We start from the raw sequence: 12,999 nt of genomic DNA, 5'->3' as shown, positions 1-12,999 counted from the left end.
GCCGACCGTCCAGACGGATCCGGCACCCTAAACCGCACTTTTCTGAAACCACCTCCCAGGGTGGTTTCAAATATATCCGGACCTATGCGGACTCGTGTTAGGATTTGTGTGGACGCATGAAACGCAAACGGTGACGTCATCGCCCCACCTCTCGACCCTCTAGCCTTTAGTGATTGGCTGGCCCGCGGCGTCTCAGAGCGACAACAATGATGGCGGACTACATGCTTGCGACGATACTACAGCAGATAATGTCCCTTGTTGGGGGTTCCTAATGCAATATTTACTGTTGCTCTTCTAACAAAATAAGCTAAAAGGGATTAAGGACAGACGCATCAAATCTAATTAGATCCTCCGCGAAGCGCTACCAGCAGCGCCCCTTATGGGCCTGGAATGTGTAATACAGCGTTTCTACAACTCGATGCTGTTTCGCAATGAATCTGTCTTAACAGAGATATTCCTGAACCGCATAAAACGAAAACTGATCGTTTTCGTCCGTATGGACGGGGCCTTAATTAGAAAGACATAGGAAAGATAGGTAGCAGTTAGAGCCCGGCTCATCAGCTACAACAATGGCTTGGTGTATGTTCTGGGGAAACGGCATAGTAGATATAATAAAAAGGAGAGTCCCATTGCTGTTGCCAGCACTCACGAAAGGCCTCGTCAATTCAAATTACTTTGTCAGAACCAACTGTTGTCTAATAAAAAATATATATATATCCAGCTGACAAATCATTATAAAAGGGGTTCGCAATCCACAAAGACACTTTGGTTTGAAACACATTATTATATTATGAATCTTTTTTTAACCTTGGCTTCTGGTGGGTGTTCCCTTTCACTGCACCATCCGGCAGCAGACTATTGGAAATTTCTATCCTCCGGCCACCACAGCTTGCACCTTAATATTGTTGAAATTTAATTGGTTCTGTGACCCAGTTTTGGAAGATGGATAGTGTGTGATTGAGGAGGCATTTATCCATGCCACACAAGAAGGATAGCGGTGTGTCTGTAATAGTTTTACAACCCACAGCTGGGTCAGTCCAAAAGGTGGCCACACTGTGACTGAAGCATGAACCTGAACTAGAGTGAAACTTGCTTTTCCTCACCAGTGAAAATATAGGTCTCTTCTTTCAATGTGCCACACGTTTCGTAAAAGCCAGAGGACATAAATAAAAAATAAACCAAAAAGGGGGAACATCTTTCAGCGGTGTCTTAGGCAACGTCGCTTTCAGAACCCTAATGGTAGTACGAGTATAAGACGCACTGCCAGTGAAACGTATAGATAATAGTTAAACACTAGAGCCCGACCGATATATCGGCAGGCCGATATTATCGGCCGATATTAGGCATTTTTCTAACTATTCGGTATCGGCATTTATAATGGCCGATAAATGAATATAAAAAAAAAAAAAAAAAAAAAAAAAAAAATTGTCCACCAGAGGGCGCTCTAACGCCCAAACCCGCCGATTCAGCCAGTTAGGCAGAGTGAATGACGGAGATCGACGGAGATCATCGGTGTTGTTCATGTGTGCAAGTGTGTTCATGGTAAATTGGCAACTGTCACGAGACATACATTGCTTGAATAACAATTAAAAGAACATCCCCATCAATTCTCTAAAGTCGATAAGCATGACTTAATTCATGACTACCATGTCCAGTTTTACTGTTGTTACGTGTTAGCTGAGAGTGAAAAGGATTTAAAGGATAACTACAAATAACCAATGTTAGGGAAATATGTTTGTTTTGTTGCGCGTTTCTGGATTTTTTTTTAATATATATCGGCCGATATATCGGCATATCGGTTTTTTAAAATCACAAAATATTCGTATCGGTATCGGCCTTAAATATTCTATATCGGTCGGGCTCTATTAAACACATAACCTTAGCTATGAATAGTGCTCTTATTTTTCTGGGGGTAATGTGTAGGCTTCTAATGATAAGCGCTACACAGGAGAAGAAAGGTTTCAGAAGGCGACAGACCCACTATACTGACCCAGAGAGCAGAAGTAACCCCTTAAGAAAGCCGTGGCATGTTACTCAGATATCGCTTGTTAAGACAAGGAAAATGCTGCCACAATTGTGATTAATGTGTATGTGAGGTAGTATGATTTGGTTCTGATGCCATTGAGATTTCAGTGAGCCCTACTGCGTGTCTAATTAGTACATTGTTAGTGGACCCACAAAGAGTGATTTGCTTTCAGGGGCCGAGGCCTCTAGCAACTGATTTCTCATTCACAGTAGGAGTTCGCTGGGGTTTGCGTGCCATGGCTATTTTTCAAATTGCCCGACAGGAACCAGCTGTGTGCAGATCTCAATCACATTAAGACTCGGGTCTGTGATTCCAGAATCTTCTTCGTTTATTTGACAAAATATAAAACTGTCAGTACTGATGACCAACAACGTCTACCTGCATTCAGCTTAACAAGAAAAAAAAAAAGTGCATTGGAAGCATCACAGTCACACAAGCATTTAATGCCTCTAGAGAAGGGGGTATGTAGACATAAAAACACCAAAAAGGCCAAATAGTCCAGACTGGGAAAAGACCAGATGGGGACGGCCAGTGGATTAAGAGTTAGTGGACCCAGTGAGAGGGTCTTTGGATGTATCTGGTGTTTGCACTGGTCACCAGACTGCTAGGCCTAAAAAAAAAAAAAGTTTGGTTCCTGTTGGTTGTCAGTTGAGGTCATGGGTAGGTAGGGAATTTATTTTATTTTTTTATTTTATTTTTTCCAGCGGCAGCGAATGATAGGTAGGTTGTTTTCATTTAAAAACGAGAAAATTCGCTCATCCTTGTACAGAATGAAGAGGTGCTGTACCAAAACGTGATTATAGTTTGCATAAAAAAAAAAAAAAAAAAATTGACAGGGTCGGTCGGAAACCGGAACCAAACAAAAAAAAGGTTTAGGCCCAATGACTTCCTGGGGATGGTGGGGAGATGTACATCAAGTTCCAACCAATACCGAGAGCCCGTGGGTTGTCCCCGTGCCATTAATAATCAGTTGACAGATACAGGCCAGGGAAGGAGGGCGGGACAGTGGTAAACAAAACCAAGGATCAGATTAGTTGTAATGCCATTCGAGAACATTACTAGTGCTGTAACAAAAGGAGTCAAACCAAAGACCGATTCTATAGGTTTTTTTCTTTGATTATCTATCTGAAGCAATAGGGGTTGATCAGACTCTGTATTAAGATATGCTGAACCATTAGTTTGTCTTAAGAAATGTGGTCGTTAACTGGAGCCACAACAGTAAAGTAAATCTCCCTTTCAGAACATGCTAATAAACGCCAACAATACAACCATATCTTGCAGTAGCATCAATTCAAAGCATTTAGTAGCCCACCATAAAAAAAAGGGAGGTTTTGTCAGCAGGTATCCATTCTTATCTGTAATGCGTTGACAGGTCGGATTTATAACAATGTGAAGTAGGGTTGGCCGTTCCTGGTTTTACCAGTAAGGTATTGAGGGCTTATATCGATTTCATTTTATGCAAACCGACTGTACTGGCATTTGTCATTAAAAGATGTTCTGGCAAATTAAAAACAGGTTGGGCTGGTCAAACATTTATCAAACCAGTTTGATACTCCAACACTGAACTGTACAGATAGATCCATCTTTACCAACATATGGCACACATGGGTCTATGACGAAACTGCTGACAGGTGGAACATAGAGTTATAACTGCCTGGCACAAACTAGACTGTGTGGACGGCAATATTTTTACAAACACAGCATATCACACACCCTCAAAATTCTCAATTCTCAAAAATGTACCTCACACAAATTGCAGTTTCGATCTTGCGACTGAAGTGTAAACAAACATGGCGGATGGTGGCCATGCTATAACATTGCTAACCTTTCAATGTTGTTTTTTTTCAGAACAGCCTATATAACTACTGAAGAACTATGTAGAAAGTCATGGAGAAGGTGTGTTAATGGACTGATAAAGCATTGCGCCTATTGTGTTTCTGGCAACACGTTAACTCACTTGAATCTGAACCACGCAAACTTAAATATCACTGCCAGGCAATGTAAAAATTTGTTTACACGTTAAGAGACAGATGTGCACATCCCGCTTAGTGCCAAGCATTTACCTCACATTTACTTTCCTTTACCAAAAGGAAGATTGTATTGCTTTTAAATCACAAGCAGGTGGTGATAGCTCAGCTAAACAGCAAGTACCTTCATTGAATGTGTATGCAGAAAGTGAGCTGTAGGTGATTTTGTTTTTAAGATGGTGACATGGGAAGGATGAATGAAGACAGCCGCATGCAACAATAAGTTCACATCTCAGTGTAGGCTACAAACACGATTAACTATTTACAAGTGCAAAAACGCTAACATATTCTTTCTGCTGACCACTTGTTTTTTATCCAGACAAAAGCCTCGTAAGGACATTTCCTCTGCGTCTCTCTCGTAGATCGCACCATCTTTCTACGTTTAATACAACTGCATGCATCACCTTCTCTCACACGATCAGCAGCTCGCAGATTTCACTTTCTCTTCAGTTAGAACTGCTCATGATGATATCGGTGCGTTGTCTCTATGGAGACAGCGCAGCAACACCTCTACCCAAGCCCCCGCCCCCGGAACCGTCGCATTTACAACGGAATGAAACCCAATAAACTGCCAATGTGTGCAGGGTTCGGGAGGGTAAATTGTAGGGCTGCAACTAACGATTACTTTAATAATCGATTAATCTGTAGATTATTTTTTCGATGAATCTTATAAAAAAAAATTGACATTTGTAATTAGGCCTGGGTAAAAAGATCGATTTAATCGATTTTGGATCGATTTCGTTTAAATTTCACGCTATCGATTCACAGGGCATGAGATTTTTTTTTTTTTTTTTTTTTTTTTTTGTAAATATGTTGAAAAAATATGAATTTAAGGAGTTTTATAATACTTGAATATTTTATCTTAAATGGTATAATCTTTACAATGGTTATATTTATATCTTTTAGGAAGATGGAGGCAGTTTTGTTTATAGTTGCCTGGATTGTCATTAATGTAGCCTACAAAATAAAAATGTCTTTTGCAGTGTGTTGCATGGAGATAATTTCATTAATATAATGAATTAGGCAGGCCATCACGTTGAATAGAATGTAAAATCTTGCTAAGGATGTTAATTAACAGTCACAACTACAAGATTTTAGTCACAATTAATGATTTTAGTGATGAATTAATGATGATAGCCTATAAAGAATATTTCCTTACAACTTAAGAAAATTATCATTCAATCTAGGAGCAGATGGAACCGATTCGGATTGAATCGAATCGAATCGTGATTAATCGATTTAAAGCCTTCAGAATCGAAATCGAATCGATTCAGGAACTTGGCCATGATACCCAGCCCTATTTGTAATTGCTGCAGACTGAAGTGTAAATACACCAGGTTATTGCTCCAACGTCCTGGAACTATTAAAAGTAATATACAATTATAAAAAAATAAAAAAACATAAACACAAAAAAAAACATACAATGTATGATATACATTTATATTAGGGCCCGACCGATTAATCGGCCTGCCGATTTAATCGGCCGATTATAGCCTTTTTGAAAATAATCGACATCTGCCGAAAAGACGCCGATTACAACCGATTTTATTTATTTTTTTAAATGTTATTGCATTTAGTATCCAGATTGCGCTCCTACTCGCCTAGCTAACTAACAACTTTAGCTGGAGTAAAAAAGAGGAGATTGAATTTTACCGTACAACATGAAAGCACGCTCGCTCAGGCAGCTGCGCGCTCACCTCACCAATGTACACAAGACGCGTTGTTTGAGCATGTTGTGCCTGTTTTTCTTTAGGTCCCAGGCCATGTTAATTTGTTATACTGTAGACTAACGGTGAGACCATACTGCTCAGCACGCACGTGTTAGTCACTGCTCACGAGCGCAGCACATTGGGAGTTAGTTATTTATTTTACATTTTAAATTACACTAATTTTTGACTGTAAATGTATTCTAAAACACTCAAAGGTTCTGCATTCAATTCACATATTCGTCAAAAGTGTTTAAAGTATATTTAATGTATCAAAAACTACGTTTTATATGCTTTTTTCTTCTTTTTTTTTTTAATCGGCCGATTAAATCGTAATCGGAATTTTTATCTGAAAATAATCTGCATCGGCACTCAAAAATCAATATCGGTTGGGCCCTAATTTATATATATATATATATATATATATATATATTTTAGGGATGCACCAAATATTCGGCCACCGAACAAGTTCGGCCGAAAATGGCCCAAAACATAGTGTTCGGTTTCGGCCGAAGGAGTAAAAAGGCCGAACATAATAAACCGAACATTTTTTTTTTTTATATAAAAATAAATAAAATTTACTCATTTATTTAAAGGTACATTGTTCTTAGATTCTTGCTATAATGTCTGCTGGAATGTTAGAAAACGTTCAGTATTAAATAAATATTTTGTATCAAATTTGGAATTTTTTTTTTTTATAGAAAAGCAAGACAAAAAAGTTTATAAAGGACATTTAATTGTTTGATTTATGCAATGGTGAAAAATTAAAGCAAAATGAATGAAAAACATTAAAAGCCACATTCGGTATTCGGTTTCGGCCTTCGGCCAACTGTTTCAGTATATTCGGTTTCGGTTTCGGCCAAGAATTTTAATTTCGGTGCATCCCTAATATATATATACACACACACACACACAGTATATAAGGGATGTCCATGGTTAACCGATAAGATCTTTAACCGTTAAATACTAACGGTTAAAAATAAATTAAATCATCTTAATTTCTCAGATGACCGATCGTTAAATTTTCTTGATGTTGATACCATTTTCTAGACTCTTTAACGATCCAAGCCTTTATTGATACCACTATTGATACTTTTCTATTATTTTGTTGAAATAGAACTTGTATTATTGCTTTAATTGATGATTTGATGATCATAGCTCAAGATAGGATGTTAAACTGGTCATAATTCCATTTTATATTGCTGGGAAAACAAGGTTTCGCCCAAATCTCAATTATAATTTTTTTTGTATTGCATTGGAACACATCAATCATATTACCGAGCTGACCTGAACACATCACATTTTACACTGTTTGCTACTTTTTTTTAAGCTAACTAGCTCTATATCCTGCCGATTTTAACATGGATTTAAAAACTGGATTACTATTTCTAACTGAGGGGACTTTCTACACCGTCCGGTTGTGTGATTACTACCGCTGCTTTGAATGACTGTTGATGCACGCGGTGCCGAATCCGATCCCGTCTGCACACCGTCTGCAGCAGCAGCAGCTGACAGAGTTTTTGGTTGGACTAGACGGATACTTAGTTGAAGGAGATTTTTTTAACCCAACGACAGTGAAGGTACAACACTTTTATATCGGCCTACAGTCCAGGGTTAAGATATGACCAAAATACAAACTGTGGTTGCTCACACTAAAGCTCGCTGTGGGCGTGCATTAACCATGAACCAACCTGTCGTGGCTGGCTGTAAACAGTGCCGGGCCTACGAGTGACGTATTAATCGCGCGACTCAACGAATCGATGACCAAATTCGTTGCCAACGCTTTTAGCAATCGATTTTATCGATTGTTGTAGCAGCCCTAGCAAATTGGGGTGCTAGCTCAAGCAGGCAATTTACCTCGGGCAGTGTAATGGCTCCGACCATTCCGCAAAAAAGGCGTGCATAAAACGTCATATTTGGCTGTGTATGAACGCTCAGTGAGAGAGGGCTGTATCTGTGTAGAACGGCTCCAAATAAGCAACTAAGTCAGTAAAGTGCAATTGTGTTCTGTGTTGTTCTACATTGTTGTTCTACTAAGCAGAGGATGCGTGGTGATGACGTATATACAAGAGGCAACCGTACTCCGAGTCCGGCCCAGTTGAGATTTCCTAGTGTGAGCACAGGCCAGCGGCACAGCGGGGGGGAGGCAATCGTACTTGAGTACGGTATAGGTCAACTTTTCCTAGTGTGAATGCGCCCTTAGTGGAGTCATTGAAGGGAGTCATGGGATTCTTTCAGTTAGATACTCACAAAGTAAAGCTTATTTTGGCAGTTTTTCCCAAATTATTGAAATGTGAAAAGAAACTGCCCACACACACAGATCAAACATTGACCTCACAAGACAGGTTGATAAATAATGAGTGCCAAAACTACTATTTCAATACATCTGCAACAAAAAATCCGCCCTACATGGGAACACTGCCGAGTGTTTTAAAATATATTTCATTTTCATCTAAAATCCTTTGCAATTACAATATAGGTCTGCAGTGATTAGTAAATCGACAGAAAATCATATTTTGATCAGTTTAAATAAAAATTTACGAAAAAAGATTTCCTTCTTTGTGCTCAATTCATATATTTAGTAATACAGTTCTGCTTAGGAATAGCTCAGTTTTTCTTGGCTGCTTGTCAGAGAAAGCAATTACATTTAAGACATCACTTTGGACTCTGGTCACTTTTGAGTGCATTTTCTATCATTGATTCATTAACCAAAAAATAAAGTTAGCAACTATGAAAATAATGGTTGGTTGATGCCCTAGTTTACGATATAAGATATTGCGCACCTCTAATCTACAGTGTGCACCACAAATTTTTTTATCAATTGCTACAACCCAAAAGCTCACTACAGTTCATTATACAATCAATATGGTCCTCTCTCAGCCATAATGCAAGCTGTGTTAGCTGCAGGCCACTGTATTAAGTTTCACCTTGAACCAACAAAGGCAACAAAAAAGGGCTCACATCAACAAACTTATGGAGTGCTTTGCAAATTGGCTTAAATGCCTACCAGCGAGAGCGTTGACCTTATAGATTAGCCAGTGACACCTGACCCTGTTCAGCAATTGGATAGTCTCTGAGCTTCTAAACATCCTCTATGTCATGAAGGTAGTAGTAGTTACTTACAATTTAAAATCCAACCAGATAACCTATGAACACTAGGGCTGTAACGATACGCGTATTGAAACCGAAATCGCGACACGCGCCACGAACCTGTCTCGCGGTGTGAGAAGGCAGAAGCGCGATACGCCCTTTCTAACTCTCCGGTCAAATTGTCAGATTGAAATTTGCTAATAATTTGTCTAAATAATAGTCTGCTGACACCGCCCCCTCTTATCGATGCCGTAATTATGCGACGAGATGCCCTCTCTGTGATGACAGCTCTCCGTGGCTACGGAGGATTGCATTTCTCCACAGCCGTCGAAGTCCTCATTTGACGACATTTATCCAGAGTGGGCCAAGCGCGAAAAAAATTGCCTTTGGGATCCCTGTCTCTATTGTTTTGTGTGATTTGACCGGCAGTTTGTCTGCTTATAGGTCGGAATGAAGCGGCCACCGATTATTGACAGGATGGGTACTTTATTCTACCGGACTCGTTCGCTTCTTCACTAGACGCACACGCTACCGCTCGCTCTCCTCGCTCGTCCACTCACTCGCTGACGTCACTCACACACACACATACTGCCATTCTCGCGCACACACATAGGCCTACCTTACTCGTAACACTATGCCTCGTTATTGCGACGTTCGTGGTTCATGTTTTTTCTCATCTATTGAAAGTTAGGATATTAAACATGTTGCATTCTATACAGCCTCATTATTTAAGCTACATAGTCTAATAAGAAGCGCTAATAGGATATTTGACTAAACCAACCAAACTAGTTGAGGGTTTTTGCCTACCTGCAAGCATCCTCCAACTGCAATCTTTGGTTATTTATTTATTAATTTAGCTATACTTTAATAGTATTCTTTCTGTTCAAATCTGTTCAGTGTTCCAAATTATTTGTTATTAAATGTTACATTAAGTTAATTGTTGTTTAAATAAAATTATTGTTGTTTAAATAAAATGCTTTTTAAATTAAAAAAAATCGTGGGATGTATCGAACCGTGGGTCAAAAATCGTGATACAAACCGAATCGTGAGTTTGTGTATCGTTACAGCCCTAATGAACACTAAAGTAAAAAGTTGGTTGCGTTTTATGCTCCAGACTTTCTAAAACAAAATGTCAGAGAGTTGAACAGGTGGTTCATCAAATGGACAGAAATGTTTTGGGGAAAAACTCAACATATTGCTTTCCGGTAGCGGTCAATAATACAGCAATAACAGCATATTGCGATCCTGGCTTTTATCATGCTTTGGTCTTGCTACCGAATAAGAACAGTTGAGGAAACAGTATTAGTGCCTAGTGAGACCACAAACAAAGTGTTGCTTGACACAACGCAAGAACATCTGAGCGGAACTATGATTGGGCATCAATGGCGGTATGGTAGGTTAGGTTATGCATGATATGTTAAATGTGTAGACAGCTGAGGTACTATGGGCTTGACTGTCCTTTTAATCATAGAAATCACAGCCCACAACCCAGAATGCGTTCTACAATGGGAGGGACTGTTATTAGGTTACGTTTCACACCCACAACAAATCCTCCCATAGTTCAATTTAAATCACACTTGGAGCAGGTCTTGTGAACTTTGGAATTGTTGGTGGGTTGAACTTCTAGTTAGAAAGTCGTTTTAATATTTCAAAACAGAAAATTAGGGGAGGTGATAGTTCTGGTGCAATGGTGTGCTCTTAAAAGGTAAAAAGGCTTAATTGATTCTATTCTTCAAGTCTAGATTAGGTAAACCTGTGGCATATACAGGCTTTAAACAGATATATACACGCACTGTATTCTACTTGTAAAGAGTATTCAAATAACTTCCACCTTGCTTGTATTTTAATCCTACAAACACTAAACATGCGCAGACAAAACAGACCAGGGTTAATCCCCTGAATATCACTGATATAACAGGTCTAAGCACTGTCAGTGTACCATGTCCATAGGCCTTGCACTATTTAAATTACGGATATGCGTCTAGTCTCCATGGCAAGTAGAAAACACAACAATAATGACATTTTCTGCAGAAAGGAGTTCATCAACCAATCCTAATGCTATTCGTTTTCGACCTCGCATTGTTAAGAAACATGTTTTTCCTTCTTTAACATATTTTAGAAATCAGGAGGAAATAAAAAGATATGCAAATAAAAAGATAAACTCATTTGTGGTGTAGAATAATGTCTGAGAAATGAATTAGTAAATACGAGTAACGACTAGATCAGATAAAAATACTGTAAGAAATAACTACTCTCCACAACCAAATAATTGTGGATAGATTACCAGAGAAACAGCCTTAATTTCTGCGAAGTCAACAGTGTTTCCACTACGATTTCCTTAGGCCTGAAGTAGTTGTAGGGGTTACTTGTCAATTTTATGCAAAGCAGATAAACAAACATATCAGTGCATTTAGAGGTTTACAAAACAACCTTCATTATAAACATATAGTTACAATAAAAGTGATTTACGACGTGAACTACAATATAAACTAATGAGCATCCTAATTTGTACACTGACCAGGGACCTATAACATAAGTGTTGTATGTCATGCAAATGTATTAGGAGTAGGAACGGCAAAGCTTTAGTCTTCAGTAAAACTGTAAGAAGACACCCTCGTATTGGAGAAATAGATTATGTATTCTATAACATTCAAGTATTATTTCGCACCTCTCAAACATGATGTAACGCCGCCTAAAATAGTTTCGACGCAGAAAATAGTGTGAACCCCATTTAAAAGCGTAGCAGGCCTCACATGGTAGGACATACGTTTAGCTTTCCCAGCTAGCTAGCTACATACTGTACAATCTTGGCTAGCAAGGTGTAGGAGGCCATACACCGCTCCACCGTCAAACTCGCAGGGTACATATGTTGCATATGGTTTGACGATACTTAAGGAATACAATGAACAACACATGAATTGTACATATTTTGGACCCACGTGTCAGTTTGACAGCAGCTTTGTTTTCATTTGACTCGCTAGTAAGCAATCTAGTTGGCTAGCCAATCATAATTAGCCGAAGTAGCACAAGGCCTCATACAACCAAACCACATACAGTCCATAAGTGTGGTGTCAACAACGTGTCCCACACCGCACTCAGTGCTTGAAAGGACACTATACTTGTTAAAATGAAACCGCAATACAGCCCGCCAGCGACATCACTATCGGCACTACGAATTGAGTTAATGAAAGCGGTCAGTCAGTAAGCTTGTAGAACAGAAAACCTCTCAACTTATCAGATGTCAGCACTCAGCACTTTTCTACATGATGTTGCTCTTGTCGGAACATGAGAGTAGGCCAAGTGTATTAAATAGGTTGGAGGGTGACTTCAGAGTATCGATGATTGTATATAATATACATAGAACAGCCGTTTCATGCTTTACAAACAAGCAAACTTTGCCATGCATGAATGCTATTGGGTACATGCTATTAGCTACTTTACTTAGCATTGGGGCTAATGTATGAACGTAGCTAGGCTAACAGCCACAAGCGCATTTAATGTTCACGATCACAGAATATTGCCACAATGGTTTGATTTACTGTCCTCGTTATACCAACAAGATCTGCTTACCTTTACTGTTTGCCCGTGTTACAAGTTGATGGGTAGTGGGAGGCTTTATATTTTCTCTCTTTACAGTCTGAATCGGCAGCATTAGAGCATAGCGAAGGGCAGGCAGAGCGTCTGCAGCAGCTGGCCGGTGGAGGGCGGAGGGGAAGAGTAAAACATATGGAATGACATCTTTCCTGTCCAATCACTTCGTAGACAATACTTATATTTTTCTTTAATATTCATTGCTTCATCTTGATTAAACAAAACTGTGTGCAAGCAGAAATGTATGGCACAAACCCCAATGACGTTTAATAAATGAGGTGGTGGAACTCCCCCCTCACCCCAACAGCAATGTCCAAACTTTGCGTAGGACAATATTCAATGCTGTATTGATCCCAGATGGGAAATTTGCAAGTTACCAGCTCATCAAGCGGGAATTTGTCCCATAAAGGGCCTTATAACGGTTGTCCTGGTTTATATTCATGTAGGTAGGCTAAGGCAGATATAATTTCCCTGACAATGACCTTTGCTGTTCAAAGGAAAGATTACCCCCTTGAAAGTTTATTGATAAATAATATATTAAAAACGAATATGGAGCTGT

General features: G+C 39.2%; 1 protein-coding gene across 7 annotated transcripts in view; it reads right to left on the bottom strand.

Moving 5' to 3' along the window:
- The window catches only part of LOC132448391 (R3H domain-containing protein 1-like), a 53,996-nt gene extending 41,427 nt beyond the window's left edge, over nt 1-12,569 (bottom strand). For all 7 annotated transcript variants that reach the window (XM_060039616.1, XM_060039618.1, XM_060039620.1 and 4 more), the window contains exon 1: nt 12,420-12,569. The gene's annotated coding sequence lies outside the window, so the exon portion shown is untranslated. The remainder of the gene's footprint in view (nt 1-12,419) is intronic.
- Nucleotides 12,570-12,999: the final 430 nt, after the last annotated feature.

This window comes from Gadus macrocephalus, chromosome 20 (genome assembly GCF_031168955.1).
Source record: "Gadus macrocephalus chromosome 20, ASM3116895v1".
In the NCBI taxonomy this organism is placed as follows: Eukaryota; Metazoa; Chordata; class Actinopteri; order Gadiformes; family Gadidae; genus Gadus; species Gadus macrocephalus.
Note: the sequence above shows the minus strand (reverse complement) of the source record. Positions and strands in the feature narration are given on the sequence as shown.